The following is a 15,724-nucleotide window of genomic DNA, read 5'->3' as shown; positions in this document are numbered from 1 at the left end:
ATCCCCAGGGATAATATATATATATATATATATATATATATATATATATATATATATATATATATATATATATATATATATATATATATTGTGTATTTCTTCGTTTGGGAAAGATACTCTTCTCCTCCTCAAAGAAACGATTGAGTTGGGATTGAATAAAGTCTCAAAGTTAGATTACCCCTCTAGTTTTTCCTCGTTTCCCGAAAATCAGAAGAGGCCAATAAAAAGAAAACGGGAATGAAAGAAGTTCTTGGCGGTCTGTATCCGGAAGTTCCTCGCTTGAATTTCGTCCTGGAAATAAAAGAAAAAGAGAGAAAAATGAAAACTCAAGGCAGCTCCTCAAGGATATCCTGTCCAGTTACCTAACCCTCAGTCTTCAGTAAGGATTTACCAGAATTGGGATTGAAGTTCTGGCCAACGACTATATGTATATATATATATATATATATATATATATATATATATATATATATATATATATATATATATATATATATATATCCCTGGGGATAGGGGAGAAAGAATACTTCCCTCGTATTCCCTGCGTGTCGTAGAAGGCGACTAAAAGGGGAGGGAGCGGGTGGCTGGAAATCCTCCCCTCTCGTTTTTTTTTAATTTTCCAAAAGAAGGAACAGAGAAGGGGGCCAGGTAAGGATTTTCCCTCTAAGGCCCAGTCCTCTGTTCTTAACGCTACCTCGCAAATGCGGGAAATGGCGAATCGTATAAAAAAAAAAAAAAAAATATATATATATATATATATATATATATATATATATATATATATATATATATATATATATATATATATATATATATATATATATATATATATATATATATATATATATATATATATATGTATATATGATACCCTCCAGCAGTCAGGATTCGAACCCAGGACATTTTGTGTGGCAGTCGGGAACGCTATATATATATATATATATATATATATATATATATATATATATATATATATATTCTCAAGGATAGCACTCTCCTCCTCAAAGGTCTTACCGTCGTCCTGAAGGGTCGTACCCTCGTACTCAAGGGTCGTAACGTCGTCCTCAAGGGTCGCACCGTCGTCCTCAAGGGTCGCACCGTCGTCCTCAAGGGTCGTACCATCGTCCTCAAGGGTCGTGCCGTCGTCCTCAAGGGTCGTCCCGTCGTCCTCAAGGGTCGTGCCGTCGTCCTCAAGGGTCGTACCGTCGTCCTCAAGGGTCGTAACGTCGTCCTCAAGGGTCGTCGTCCTCAAGGGTCGTATCGTCGTCCTCAAGGGTCGCGCCGTCGTCCTCAAGGGTCGTACCATCGTTCTCAAGGGTCGTACCATCGTCCTCAAGGGTCGTACCGTCGTCCTCAAGGGTCGTGCCGTCGTCCTCAAGGGTCGTGCCGTCGTTCTCAAGGGTCGTGCCGTCGTTCTCAAGGGTCGCACCGTCGTCCTCAAGGGTCGCGCCGTCGTCCTCAAGGGTCGTACCGTCGTCCTCAAGGGTCGTACCATCGTTCTCAAGGGTCGTGCCGTCGTTCTCAAGGGTCGTGCCGTCGTGCTCGTAGAATGAACAAACCCGCGAGTTCCCGTATGACGTTTTCACACCCACGCCACTTAATCCTCACCAACGTTAAATAATTAACGTATCGTTTATTCATAGAGCTCCTCTCGTGTTATGAACTATGGTTAATTACGTAACCTGCCACTCTGAGGGAATCAAATTTTTGGGTTTAATTGGAATATTTAATGTGTGAATTAATTAAGAAGTCACGGTACTGCCATGTCACTCTATTTTCATTATATAGAGAATCGTATATTAATGTTGTTGAATCTTCGTTAGACATGTGACGACAACATATATTTATATCAGTTCATTATAGAGTATATTTGATATGACGCAACCTTGTTTGATATATATATATATATATATATATATATATATATATATATATATATATATATATATATATATATATATATATGTGTGTGTGTGTGTGTGTGTGTGTGTGTGTGTGTGTCTGTGTGTGTTTATCAAACCATTATTGCTGTGTTGCCAAGATTTGAAGATGGAGAGGTACTTCAGAATCCCCTAAATCCAGGCGCTTTTATCGCAAATCCGGCACCTTTACCTTAAATCCGGCACCTTTACCCCAGACCCACTACCGGCTCCTCCTCCTCCTCCTCCCACTGCCGCGAGACGGGAGAGACGATCAACAAGAGGGAGAGACGGGAGACAGAGAGACGTAGAGACAGACAGACAGACATTCTTATACTGCTGGAGAGACGTGTGTTCGTACCCAGCCAATAAAATGCTGTACCACCGTGGATATAGCAGATATAGTGTACTGTAATGATGAAGTATAACACACTGGTATATCGATATTTGTTATATATCTTTTATAATGATGTTTCCTCATACTCCTGTAACGTAGTTTCAATTACTAAATGGCCACAAAATCCATACGAGCGACGAAATTATGCATTGCTGATTAGATAATCTGATAGTTCATATCTCCCTCTGGACATTACGTTGCGAAATTATAACACGATTATATCAGTTTTTTTCTTCCTCGGTCGCTAGATTATCGTAACGAATGGAGAGGCAACACAGGTCGAGTATATGCCTGAGGCTTATTTTCGACGACGCCTTCTGTCTTAATATCGTATTGGGGTGTTAGGAAGCTGTCCAGTAAGATGAAGAGGGAGATAGTAGGTAAAGGGGAAATAGGGCTAGGGAAAAAGAAGAATGGGAAGAGGAGATAAGGAGAAAATGGTAATTAGGAGACGCGGCCTCAACGAAAGATAGATATGTTAATTTAAACCACACGGAAATATTTTTAAGCTAGAGAGAGAGAGAGAGAGAGAGAGAGAGAGAGAGAGAGAGAGAGAGAGAGAGAGAGAGAGAGTATATTGCATACCAGGGCGCCCCACTTGCTCCTGTAGTCTTCAAAAAAGAAAAAAAAAACCAAAAATAACGTTGCATTGCGTAGCCGAAATCCAAACTGTACCACACTTTCTAATTAGTCAAATTAAGAACTAATTCTCAAGAAAACGCAGCTGGGATACGGGTCAGGGCTTTGGGAGTTTTTTTTTTTTTCTCTGGGGAGCTGGGGGTCGAGGTGGATGTGAGAGATGATTGGGCATAAGGGGGGGTAAAAGATTCAGTGGAAATGAAGGTGGGGAGGGAGGGATGTGCCCGGTTGGCGGAAATAGCTGTTGAGAAAACGGGGGAATTTTAAGGATGGGATTTGCGAGAGAGAGAGAGAGAGAGAGATAGAGAGAGAGGGAGAGAGAAAGAGAGAGAGCTTCGCCACACTGCTCGCTGGGAACCAGTTTCGTAAGTTTCCCCTTAATCGTATGCTGGTCCAATTTGTCCATAGTCAGAAGTGGCTCGGATGGGAAGGGTCTAATGCCTTTTGCATTGATCTGGGTGGCCGAGTGTGAATGTGATGGGGTAATGCATCTGTTGTGTGTTTGGTTCGTTGGTTAGGTACTGAATATTTTGTTGGTTACCAAGCTGGTTGGTTTTGCTTTTTTCTTCTATTCCGAGTGGTTTTTGTCTCGCGTGGTTTATCGTTCGGATGTTTTTGCATTTGGAAAAGATGGGTGATTAAGGAAGGTTGGTGAGGCGTAGATTAGATTGGAGGCGGTTGATTGCGTTGGTTGGTGGAGGATACTTTGGGACATTTTGGTCATGTCTGAATCTTGTTGTACCAGTCACTGTTTTGAAATGTTATATGTGTGTGTGTGTGTGTGTGTGTGTGTGTGTGTGTGTGTGTACATCGATTCTCGCGACGTGTTCCAGCCCTGGATCGAACTTTGGAAGATTGGTCTGGAAGGCGAACGCCCATCCGACCAAGCTACTGTGGTGGGGGCATATGTGTGTGTGTGTGTGTGTGTGTGTGTGTGTGTGTGTGTTGTTATTTTACACCGTAAAACGTAATGGACAAAAAAATTTTTGTACATTTTACAGCGTAAGATCGCATTATCTATTTTTGCGGTGCGAGTAATTTATGAAGGAGCGATCAGCGGCTGGAGAATAATTATGATGCATGGTACCTGCTGGGTGGGTGACAGATGGCGCCATCTATTACCCGAAATCGAAAATGAACGAATCAATCTGGCTAATTTCCATTTGGACACGAACGGGTTTTTTTTTTTTTATAATGTTGGCTATTCTCGTATGTTTTAGGGTGCTGTGAGGAGAGGATGAGAGTGATACGAAGATGAGGAACAGGGAGATGAAAGGATAAACGATGGGAGAAGAGAATGTACGATAGGTGGAGGAGAATCTGGACGAAATTCACGTGGAAAGTTGAAAAAACAAGAAAAGGATAATGGATAAAAGAAAAGTTAGAAGAAGATGGAGAAAATCAGGGGGAAGAGGGTGGAAAAGGAGAGAAGTAAGTTGAAAATGGAAGAGGAATGTTAAGGAGGAACAGAGGTAGAATGGAAAGGAAACAGAAATGATTTCGTTTGGAGAGGGGGGAAATGATACTGCTTGTTAGAGAGAGAGAGAGAGAGAGAGAGAGAGAGAGAGAGAGAGAGAGAGAGAGAGTCCCAGAGGTGTGTTAGTGTGGTGGTGACGATTGGAGAGGAGGAGGTGGTGGCGGTGGTGGTGGGAGAGAGAGGTGCTGCTGGTGGTGAGGAGAGAGAGAGAGAGAGAGAGAGAGAGAGAGAGAGAGAGAGAGAGAGAGAGAGAGAGAGAGAGAGAGAGAGAGAGAGAGAGAGAGGAAACAAAAACGAAGACTCCATAAGCTTGGGTTGATTATGGTGGTGATGGCAACTTCGCCCAATATGTCTCGTTCATTATCCTAGGAAGCGCCTGTGTGGCCGAGTATAGCGAGAGTGGGTGAGGGGTGGGTATATCAGGGGTATAGTGCGGGTAGTATAACGGAGTGCAGCGAGTGGGGTATAACGGAGACTTGAGGAGTATATATCGGTTGTGTAGCTAACTATATTGGAATTAGCGTAATGGAGTATAACGGAGTGGTATAGAGGAGTATAGCGGGATATAGCGGCGCATAATGGAGTAGTATATTGGAACTTTTTTTTGGAGTATAAGAGGTTATATCAGAGTATAGCGGGGTATAGTAGAGCCAGGTAATATCCCCTGACCCCTTGGCTTAGGTCACAGAGGTCATATCCAGTGACCTCCTTGACCGGGTTCACAGAGGTCATATCGTGTGATCTCTAGGCCGGGGTGGGAGAACGATTCATTAATTGTTATTAGCTTTTCGTGAAAACACTCTACGGAGGAGGCTTGATATCCCCCCATCCCACACCACTAATCCCCCTCAGTGTGTGTTTGTGTGTGTGTGTGTGTGTGTGTGTGTGTGTGTGTGTGTTTGTGTATATGTTGTGTGTGTGTGTGTGTGTGTGTGTTTGTGTATATGTTGTGTGTGTGTGTGTATGTGTGTGTGTGTATTTCTTCTCGTCGTCCAGGAGGCCATCTTGAATAAGGTGGGCGCGCGCGCGCGCGAGAGAGAGAGAGAGAGAGAGAGAGAGAGAGAGAGAGAGAGAGGCAGAGGCAAATAATTTATCCTTTGATAAAGATTTTTTGTTATCTCGGATTTTATTCCTCTCAAACTCCAAGCCGCCGACAACAAAGGAACAAGCACTTTAATTACTTTCGTTATAGCTATATATAAAAAAAAGGGAAGAAACTTTTAAACGAACTTCCCTACAGCATAGACAAGGCGAAGTTATGTTTGTGTCAGTCTGAATTTTATTATATTTTTTTTCCCACCCCACAACCTCTGTCGCTGAGCTAATTATGATGATGGTGGGTGGGTGGGTGGGGTTTGGTGGGTCGAGGTTGTTGTTGTTGTTGTTCTTGGTGTGATGGGGTGCGTTCCTTTTCATCACAGCAGGTGGTGCCTGCTGGTGACTGGCCCTCACTGTGCTAGGTGTGGCGAGTGCCAAGCCGCTCTACCCAGACCTGACCTGACCTGTACCATGTCCAAAATGGCCCTCTACTTCTGCCCTGTGCCAAGCCAATATGACCTACTCTTGTGTGTCTCCCCTTCCCCTCGCTTGCAAGGGTTACCCCCATGAAGCCAAACACACCTCTGTATGAAAATGATTTCATAACAGGATGGAAGAAGACTTATACAAATGTCTCCCCAGTTTGAAAATGCTTCGACTTACATCACCGGATTCGTAATGCGTCAAGGAAGGAGTTTCGAGGAGAGAGAGAGAGAGAGAGAGAGAGAGAGAGAGAGAGAGAGAGAGAGAGAGAGAGAGAGAGAGAGAGGCAGCCCTTGTCTTGTCTTATTACTGGCTTTCGTGAGTGTGGACAGACCCCGGGATATGAACCTCACATCATGGGGAAACACACACATTACTCTTCTCACGGGGACGACACACGGGCGTGAAAGGTAACCTTCCCCTGTCGACGACTATGACCTCCTCCTCCTCCTCCTCCTCCTCGTCCTGAGCACGACTGCAAGATGACCACTTCAAATCCTGAGCAGGACCGCAAAGTCAAGTGGTGAGGATAGAGACGGACGACCCACTCGGAGGTCACTAGACTGTATGGGGCGTGGAGGTCATCTTATGGTGTGGAGGTCATCTCATTAAAGTTTAATTCATTCAGTTCAGTTCATTTTCATCTTCAGTCATTGGAGTTTAGTTTGATCTTCAGTCACCCCAGTTCAGTTTGATCTTCAGTCACCCCAGTTCAGTTTGATCTTCAGTCACCCCAGTTCAGTTTGATCTTCAGTCACCCCAGTTCAGTTTGATCTTCAGTCACCCAGTTCAGTTTGATCTTCAGTCACCCCAGTTCAGTTTGATCTTCAGTCACCCAAGTTCAGTTTGATCCTCAATCACCCCAGTTCAGTTTGATCCTCACTCAGTCGACCCACTCGCCTCTTCCTGCTAGAGGTTCAAGTGTTCCTGCGAAAAGATTGTACTGTTCTTTGTGTTGCTTGTCTGACCATTCATCCTCAAGCACCTCCTTCGAATCCCACTTGTAAGCCGCTGTCCAAACCACCTCACCATTTATGCTAATGTTACGTTTTCTCATCTTGCCAAAATTAGAATTCGCTCCTCACGCTAAGCGTTTTGCAAATACCGTGGTTCCCGGCAGCTTAAATGGCTGTGTTATTATTCACTGCATCATTTATTACTCCCTCTAGGGTTCGTGAAGGAAGAAAGACCTTCATAAGCTCGGCTGGAACTGTACACAGATAATACATGTACCTGCCCACCTTACCGTACCCTTCCCATGAACATGATGTACTCTGTCGACCTTTTCCCCTGACCATAAAGCCAAGCTGTGACCCGAGAAATGCCCCATCAACGCCGCGGTTCGAACGATCTTTGCCTTATGTCTGCCTGCGTCTTCAAGTCTTCCCGGCAAAAACACGTCTGTAATCCGCTCCATAGTGCCTTCCACCTTCATGGGCTCCACCACCTACACTCATCCTCTCCCCTGAACGACGTCGGCGAAGTCTTTAAAGCCAGAGTTGGAGACACACATGATTCCACTGTCACTGGAGTGGACTTCGTTGGTCATTCCCTCTGTCGTCACTGGGGAAGGGGACCTGCCTCTCCAGCTTGACTCGATCTTCTGTCGCAGGAAGCCACAACAGCGGCCATGTGCGTCGTAAAAAGACCAAAAGAGAGAATAGAAGAAAAAATGGTGCCAACACAAGACACGCTTTACGACCTAAATTTAGACTCGGCCCAGCCATTAACCCTGGGTAATAACACCGCAAACACTACAGATGGTAGGCTATTTACCGAGCCATTTGAACGTTTTCATCTTTACCGCACTAGGTTTGGCCGGGGCCTCGCTTCACCACCACATCAGGATCCTAAGATGAAGCAGATCTGATTCTTTTCGTACATAAGACGCACCTTATCGTGCACACCTCTTTATCCTGATCACACCAAGTCTCTCCCTTTATGCCAGCCTCGGAATTTAGTGTCCCACATTATTTTTTTTTTACTCTCAGCTCACCGTCCCCTAGCGTTCTCTTAAGTTCCCGGCCGGGATGGTATTTTCCTCCCCTCTAGCTCCAAAGAAATGTGTCCCTAATTAGTTTAAATCCTTGGCAAGTTTTTCCAACTTTCACTGTCCGCTGTTTTCCCGTCACCTTATCCAGGAATGTTTCCAACATGCTTCCCGCTCGTGAAGAGAGTTGGGAGGCTTCTCCTCCTCCTCCTCCTCCTCCTCTCAGGACAACTTGAGGACAAGAGACGTCGCTAAAGCCACAGGGAAAATGATAATGAGAATTGTCCTTACCACGTAAAAGTCGCAAGCATACAGTGCGGACGTCTCCCTGGTCTGTCTCCCATGAGACTCTCTTTTCTCTGCTTAGTCTTAATTTTACTTTGTTTACTTTGCCTTTTACGATTCTCTCTCTCTCTCTCAGACCTTCTTTCGTTGCTAAGATGTCGGAAGAATCTTTTTGACTAGTTCTGACATCAGGCTTTTCTTGCCAATTCTTCCATTGGGCCATCTCCCTTCTTTTAAATTTCTTTTTGCATGTCTCTGTGACGCGTGTGACCACACTTTATTACTACGTTGATTGTGGATTGCGCAATAGCTCTGTATTTGCCACAGCTCTTTAGATGCCGTTGATCTTTCCGTAAATACGAGCCAAAGACGACCAGATGGAGAAGTAACCACAGTGTTTACTAGCCTTCCTCGTGTGCTGCCGCGGTGGGCAGCAAGCCTTCCCCAAACCCACCCTCAAGACACACACACCTGTGGACCATCGCATCCACCGTCAGTTTTGATCGGTCGAGACACAGATCGCGGGGAAAAGCCTGGAGCATCTGCCATTTCACTCTCGAACAAACCAGCTTTTCATCTCCAATAACACGCCTATTGCGCCTTTTATCTGCGTCAAACATTCTTGGAATAATCAATTCTCCGTTGTCGTTTTTTTTCTTCTTGCTTTTTTTCGACAGGATCCGGTTTAAAGTTGCGCGCCTTATCTCGGGCGAGGACCTCCTCCTCCTCCTTCCCCCTCCTCCTCCTCCTCCTCCATCCGCCAGAAGCCTTCGCTCTTCATGCTCGTGGTTCAATATCCCCTCCTTATTTTATCGCTACTCTGATAGCCAGGGGCGCTTATTAGATTCAGTTTTACCGCGCATTTCTTTTTTGGGGGGAAGGCAGACTCTTCCGCTCTGCCCTCAGCAGCCTGTAAACAGAACTCTTCTCAGGTCCCGTGAATGCAAAAGAAAATACATCTTGCTCTTTATCTCTCGTTACTGAAGCTGCATGTTTTTTGGCGACCACAGCCCAGCACCCCGAGGCTTTATTTCTGGCTCATACCTGACACTCTTTTACACGCAGGACCTGTGGCCATATCTGGTTGGCTCATCTCCAGTAAATTGCGAGGGAAACTTTGCTTGTGTGTAGACTCGTTTGGTTATAGTTATCCGAGGTGCCCCTTACTTGAAGGGGTGCTGGCGTTACTCCAAGACCTCTTTTATTTTCCTGGAGCTCATGAACCTCCAAGACTGCGCTACTTCCAGTAACAGGGAAGTGATGGACTCCTTTGGATTGAGTGGTTCTTCGACCAATATATATATATATATATATATATATATATATATATATATATATATATATATATATATATATATACATATAAACTCTGAAAGGTCAAATGATAGGCCAGACAAGCATACTTAAAGCGACGTACTTTGTCGTGCTCAAGGACCATACCGTCGTACCCCGCCCCTCACCTCTCGTCTGCATGTATGTATTCCATCGTACACGAACGCCCCTGTCCGCCAGACCGTCTTTAAAACAGAGACGCTGTCGGTCGCACCCGACCCTTGCATCTGCTATTATGGCTATGGCGTCTGTCCTCGAATTATGTACTGCAACGTTGATTTAATACCGGTTCATTTGCATTCCCACTTAGGGTCCTATTTAATGTAATTTCATGTCTCGCGAATCAGGACTTTGGCTGAAAACCACGGACGAAAAGGTTATTACATAAATCCTTAAGAAAGACTTGTCGAGAAGAATACGTATCATATATTTAGCAAAGCGATATATATATATATATATATATATATATATATATATATATATATATATATATATATATATATATAGAATGCAGTGTCATAACGCGCACTACCATAGTACACACATTGTATTTTGACAGCAGGATTCGAACCGACGCCACTTGTGTAGGATCTGGGAATGAAAAGTGTTCAGCTGGTGATAGTTAACATCTGCAGCTCCTATAAAAGTGGCAGTGGGTTCGAATCCTTCTGTTGGAGGACATTGAATGTTTATATATGTATATATATATTGGAGCCATCTGGTAAAAGGCTTTTCGTGCCAAATCCCATAGAGTGGCAAAGAAGAGAGAAATTGTCCTGGGGATGTGACTTATTCTCCTGCGTTTTGTCTTTGTGGAGAGAGAGAGAGAGAGAGAGAGAGAGAGAGAGAGAGAGAGAGAGAGAGAGAGAGAGAGAGAGAGAGCACACACGAAGCACAAGGAATGAAATGAGTACGTTCCTAAAGGCATTTATCAACGTCTGTCCAGTTCACGTTGAGTGACCCACACTGGTAATAATAACGACCCATTTATTCATTTATTTATTCATTTATTCATTTTAACATGACTCAAGTGTTTTGACGTCAGCTGGCGGCTTATGAGGGTGTTCCTTGTATCTGTTTTGTAAAGGCAGATCTCGCTGGGTGGGTTGAAAGCTTTTGCTCTAAATTTAAACCCATTGTATCATGGCTACGGGATTTGTGTGTGTGTCTGTACATCGAGTATTGATTTATTTTATTTGCAAGCTGAGACGTCAAGGGCAACTGAAAGCCCTAGTTAAGGGCGTCTCATTTTACCCTGTGTATATATATATATATATATATATATATATATATATATATATATGTGTGTGTGTGTGTGTGTGTGTGTGTGTGTGTACCGCAGCCTAAACCAGGTACCCAGTTTATCGACTAGCCTCGAGGGGAGAAGGCTGAACAGGTGGGTGGACTGTGCCATGGGGAGGAGGATGAACAGGTGGGTGGACTGTGGACCAGCGGACACGGCCGAGATTCGAACCCGTGAATTTTATACCCCGGGAGGCCCCCGCGTTTCTGTGTCGACGTCATCTAAACTTACTATCTAGGATAACTGCTGGCTGACACCTGCCCCCAAGATTCGAACCCTGGGACTTGCCTCTGGGTGACGCAAAGTCAGCAGCGCTCACCACTTCACCATGGAAGCACGAGACAGTTTGAGTTCTTTTCCTCGTCTGTGAGTTGATGAGGTGACATTGATTTTACGTGCATTTGGCTCACAAGGTTGGCAATTTGGTTAGTCATTATTGGATAGAATCTATGATCATATGTGCATTTCATGACTCATCCATTTTTTTGTATTTCTGCCTACATTTTTGAAATTGAGGCATTTACATCTAATTCCAGAGTGATAAATTATACCAATGATTAGGCCTAGGGAGTCTCATCCTTATTACACACACCAATTGACGGCATTAGAGAATTTAAATATATTTATTACCTTTCATTCTATACGTTATGTTTTGGTTGTTAAGTTGGTCATCCAACCAAACTGTTCGTATCGGTAACCAACACTGGCGATGGTTTGTTTTTTCACGTAACAGCCTTTGATGTGGGATTTTATCAAAAGCCTTTTGAAGGTTGAAATAGATGTAATCACATTTTATTTTTCTATCCCATTTTTTTTTTTTCATTTCACATAAAAAGATAAATTCCAGTAAATTACACACCGGTTCTGTTGTTCAGGAAGCCTGAGTCATTATTCGACTAAAAACTCTATTGTTTTAGTAATTTATAAAGTTGATATACAAGAGTATTTTAGAAATGAAGTGAGTTTAAATAGGTGACTATTTTGATACACATTTCTCAACCTATTTCTTAAATACAGCCGTCGTATTTGTCATATATATATATATATATATATATATATATATATATATATATATATATATATATACATAAGTTCCCAAGCGCACTTTCGTGTAATGATCACATCGTCAGGGGAGATACATAAACGAGATAGAAGACGGAGAACAGTCAGTTGATATACAAGGATGAGACGTAGCTAAGACGCCATTGGTAAAAAAAAACATTTACCAGTGGCATCTTAGCTACATCTCTTCCTTGTATATCAAGTGACTGTCCTGCGTCTTATATCTCGTTCATGTATATCGCCTGACGATGTGATCATTACAAGAAAGTGCACTTGGGAACTTATCGTGTTTCATTTTCCTCGAGATTAACAGCATATACTAGATGACACTCACCACTGTGACCTCTTGCAATATATATATATATATATATATATATATATATACTTTATTTTGAACATCTTGAAGAGGAACTGGACACACCCACACTGCTACATCTCTTTCCACGTTTGAATACCAAAGGTCGAAATGGGTCGGTAGTGAACATACCTTTTTTTTGCGGGAGTCATTTCCTCTTTAATGTTTGCGAATGAGTCAAGGACGAAAAGGTCATGAAGGCTGTGACTGGAAAGGGATATAGCCAGCCGACGCCACCAGTTTATTGTTGATGAAGATTCTTTTTTTTTGTTGAGGTGGGGTGGACGTCATGTATTTTTTTTTCTTTTGGAGGTTTGTACATGAATGGCACATAATAGAATGGTGTGTGTGTGTGTGTGTGTGTGTGTGTGCGTGTGTGTGTGTTTCCTCGACTGATATGGAGTCGTGAGGTCACGACCCTTGAAACAAAAGAATCATAATCGCTTTGACGTCACATTTTTGTCATTAGGGAATAACACAGTGTAACTGGAGGGGGGAAAAAAATTATATAACTTCACTGATAATATCCCACCCATTAAGCCATGTTAGTGCTTTGTGTCCATTCCATTTTTGTCTTGATTTTTGAGAGGAAAGGCAATATTTAAAGGCACGACCATGGCGTCGGATTCTTGTACAGTGTTTCTGAATGACAATTCTTTTTTTTTTTTTTCTGTGCAAGCCGCTAGTGGAGAGACGCGGTGAAAAAATTTGTCATATATGCATATTTTCCTGTCATGGGTCCGAAGGGGGGAGTTGGGAGGGCGAGTGGCTTTCTATTCTAGTGTCATTTCGACTGGCGTTTATTTCATGAATGATGACAGCTGTGGCCTGGTAACCTCTGGTAATGATGAGTATAGGGTATTAGAGGTTTAGATGCTCGATTGTTTTGAGCTTTCAGAATCCCCTTAACGTGCTCTGAACACGATTAAGAATATTTTGTGCGATTGAAACATTCGCTCTCGAAATACCTGTGTGTATAAGGGGATGATGAAGTAACTCTTTTGTTGTTGTTTTGTTTATTTTACGTGTGGTTTCGACGCTTTTTTATTCTGTAAAGCTTGACTGAGGGCGTCTCGGACAGGAAGGCTTGACACGGGCCATCACTGCAGCTTTAGAGAGGGTTTAAGCTTAACTCGAGCATCACCATATCGTCTATAGAAATAGACGCCTGTCCGAGGCGGCTCAATCTTGACTCACACTGACTTCTAACTTCCGATACGAAAATCATTTCCATTTTAGTCTCTCGTGTGAACGAAGCCGACATACGGTTCTTATTTTTATACTGACTCTCCTCTCTCGTTCTCCTTTCGCTAGGACAATCACAGACGCAAGCCATTATTCTTGGAGCGGTCGAAACCCCCTCGTACAGGACGCAAATGTGCCTTCGTCAAAGCACAGACACCCCTGCGGTGCCTTGGAAGTCCTTCAGCTCATAATTTCCCCTGGGTCTGACGAGGTCCTAGGTCAAAGTTAATGATGAAGGATAAGGCAAGCAAGCAATTAACATTCCTTCTTCCCTTGCCTGTCGGCAAATATAATTCTAATTAGTAATTGCGTGGCAAAACACTCTCTCTCTCTCTCCCCCTCTTCCCCCCCAAGATAATTAACACCATTCCTCACTACGAGACGCATGTAAGGATTGTCATTTACAATCTGGATTTTTCTCGTATCATTATTGCTTAGCACAAGGCGAAAGTATTGCCAGCTGTTGTCTGGGCACGCTTGAAAAACTGCTTGAGACTAGTACAGAAGACATGTCAGCTATGTCCCCTGTAATATAACTAGATAAAGAATAGTAAAAGAAAAGAATTATGAGGGGGAACTCTGATAGCGTTGGGTTGATGATGATAATGTAGGTGTTTCGACGAAAAGAAAATGAAAATGGAAGTGACGAAAAAGATAATGAAGATTTATATGATAGTTATTTGTGTTGTTTAGTTTGGCAGTTTGCTTGGCCAGGAGGCAACGAGGGACATTGAAGTGAGATCATGAATTCGACGAAGGAAACTCGTGGTTGCTTGAACGAGAGGATGGATCTCCACATTCCTATTCCCCTGTTTACGATGCAGTTTTAATTTGCTTATTAAAATTCCGGATTTTCCAGTTTAACGAGGGATTTTTAATGTATGCTTAGGTTCTTATGGTATTTATAGTATATTTATATAGTATATATATTATATTTCGATGTCCTTATTTCCTATATATATATATATATATATATATATATATATATATATATATATATATATATATATATATATATATATATATATATATATATATATATATTTATATATATTATCCCTTGGGATGGGGGAGAAAGAATACTTCCCACGTATTCCCTGCATGTCGTAGAAGGCGGCTATAAGGGAAGGGAGCGTGGGGGGCTGGAAATCCTCCCCTTTCTTTTTTTTTTTTTTTTGATTTTCCAAAAGATGGAACAGAGAAGGGGGCAAGGTGAGGATATTCCCTCAAAGGTCCAGTCTTCTGTTCTTAACGCTACCTCGCTAACGCGGGAAATGGCGAGTGGTATGAAAGAAATATATATATATATATTATATATATATATATATATATATATATATATATATATATATATATATATATATATATATTTATTTATATATCGTTTCATTTAAAAAAAAGAAAAAGGATTTTCATATCGGCATTATTAGTAAGTGAAATGATGGTTTCGACTCCCGAAGACTTTTCTGTTTTCCTCAGCGCGGTGTCGGGGATACCCACTGTGTGACCACATTACCTGGTGTTTACGCCTCTCTTGTTGGATACAGGATTCCCGTGATGTTGCAACGGATTTCTTTTAAGATGTCAGGACTTTCCTTTAGCCTGACAGGTGGGGATTATTATTTTTCAGACATGTATACTATTGATAATTTGTTTGTATGTGGTGATTTCATGGTGTGATATTTCTAAGTGACTTAAAGTGGTACGATTTTTTTTGGGGGGGAGAGGAAATTTTCCAATGAATTTTGTTTTTCACAGTCGTCTATGTCAGCGTTGTTGGGTGGTACAGTACAGGGTGATGTTGATCAATGGAGTTTTTGTTTGTATAATCCTTAATCCTGTAGTTAATCCGGTTGGGATTTCTGTATGAGGTATGGGACGCCCAAGCGGTGTAGTGGATATCTTTTTCTCGAACAGAACTGGACACGTTTAGATTTAGTAATTTTTTTTTTTTAAATTTGAGGATTTTTAAAAGACATTTTTGTGAAAATGGTTTTAGTGTCACGTATATATAAAATAAACCCAGACTATTTTTCCGTATCTAAATGGAGAGTCTTAACACTGACCATGATTTTTAAGTGTAGGTAACAGACATTTTATCGGTAATTGATTATGATTTTTTTTTAAGATGGTCGTGCATATATAAAGTACCCGTAGACCTTCGGGTGTAATTTTGGGTTCTCAAAAGATATTCAGGGA

This window comes from Panulirus ornatus, chromosome 35 (assembly GCF_036320965.1).
Source record: "Panulirus ornatus isolate Po-2019 chromosome 35, ASM3632096v1, whole genome shotgun sequence".
Taxonomy (NCBI): domain Eukaryota; kingdom Metazoa; phylum Arthropoda; class Malacostraca; order Decapoda; family Palinuridae; genus Panulirus; species Panulirus ornatus.
The sequence above is the reverse complement of the archived record's forward strand: the minus strand, read 5'-3'. Positions refer to the sequence as shown.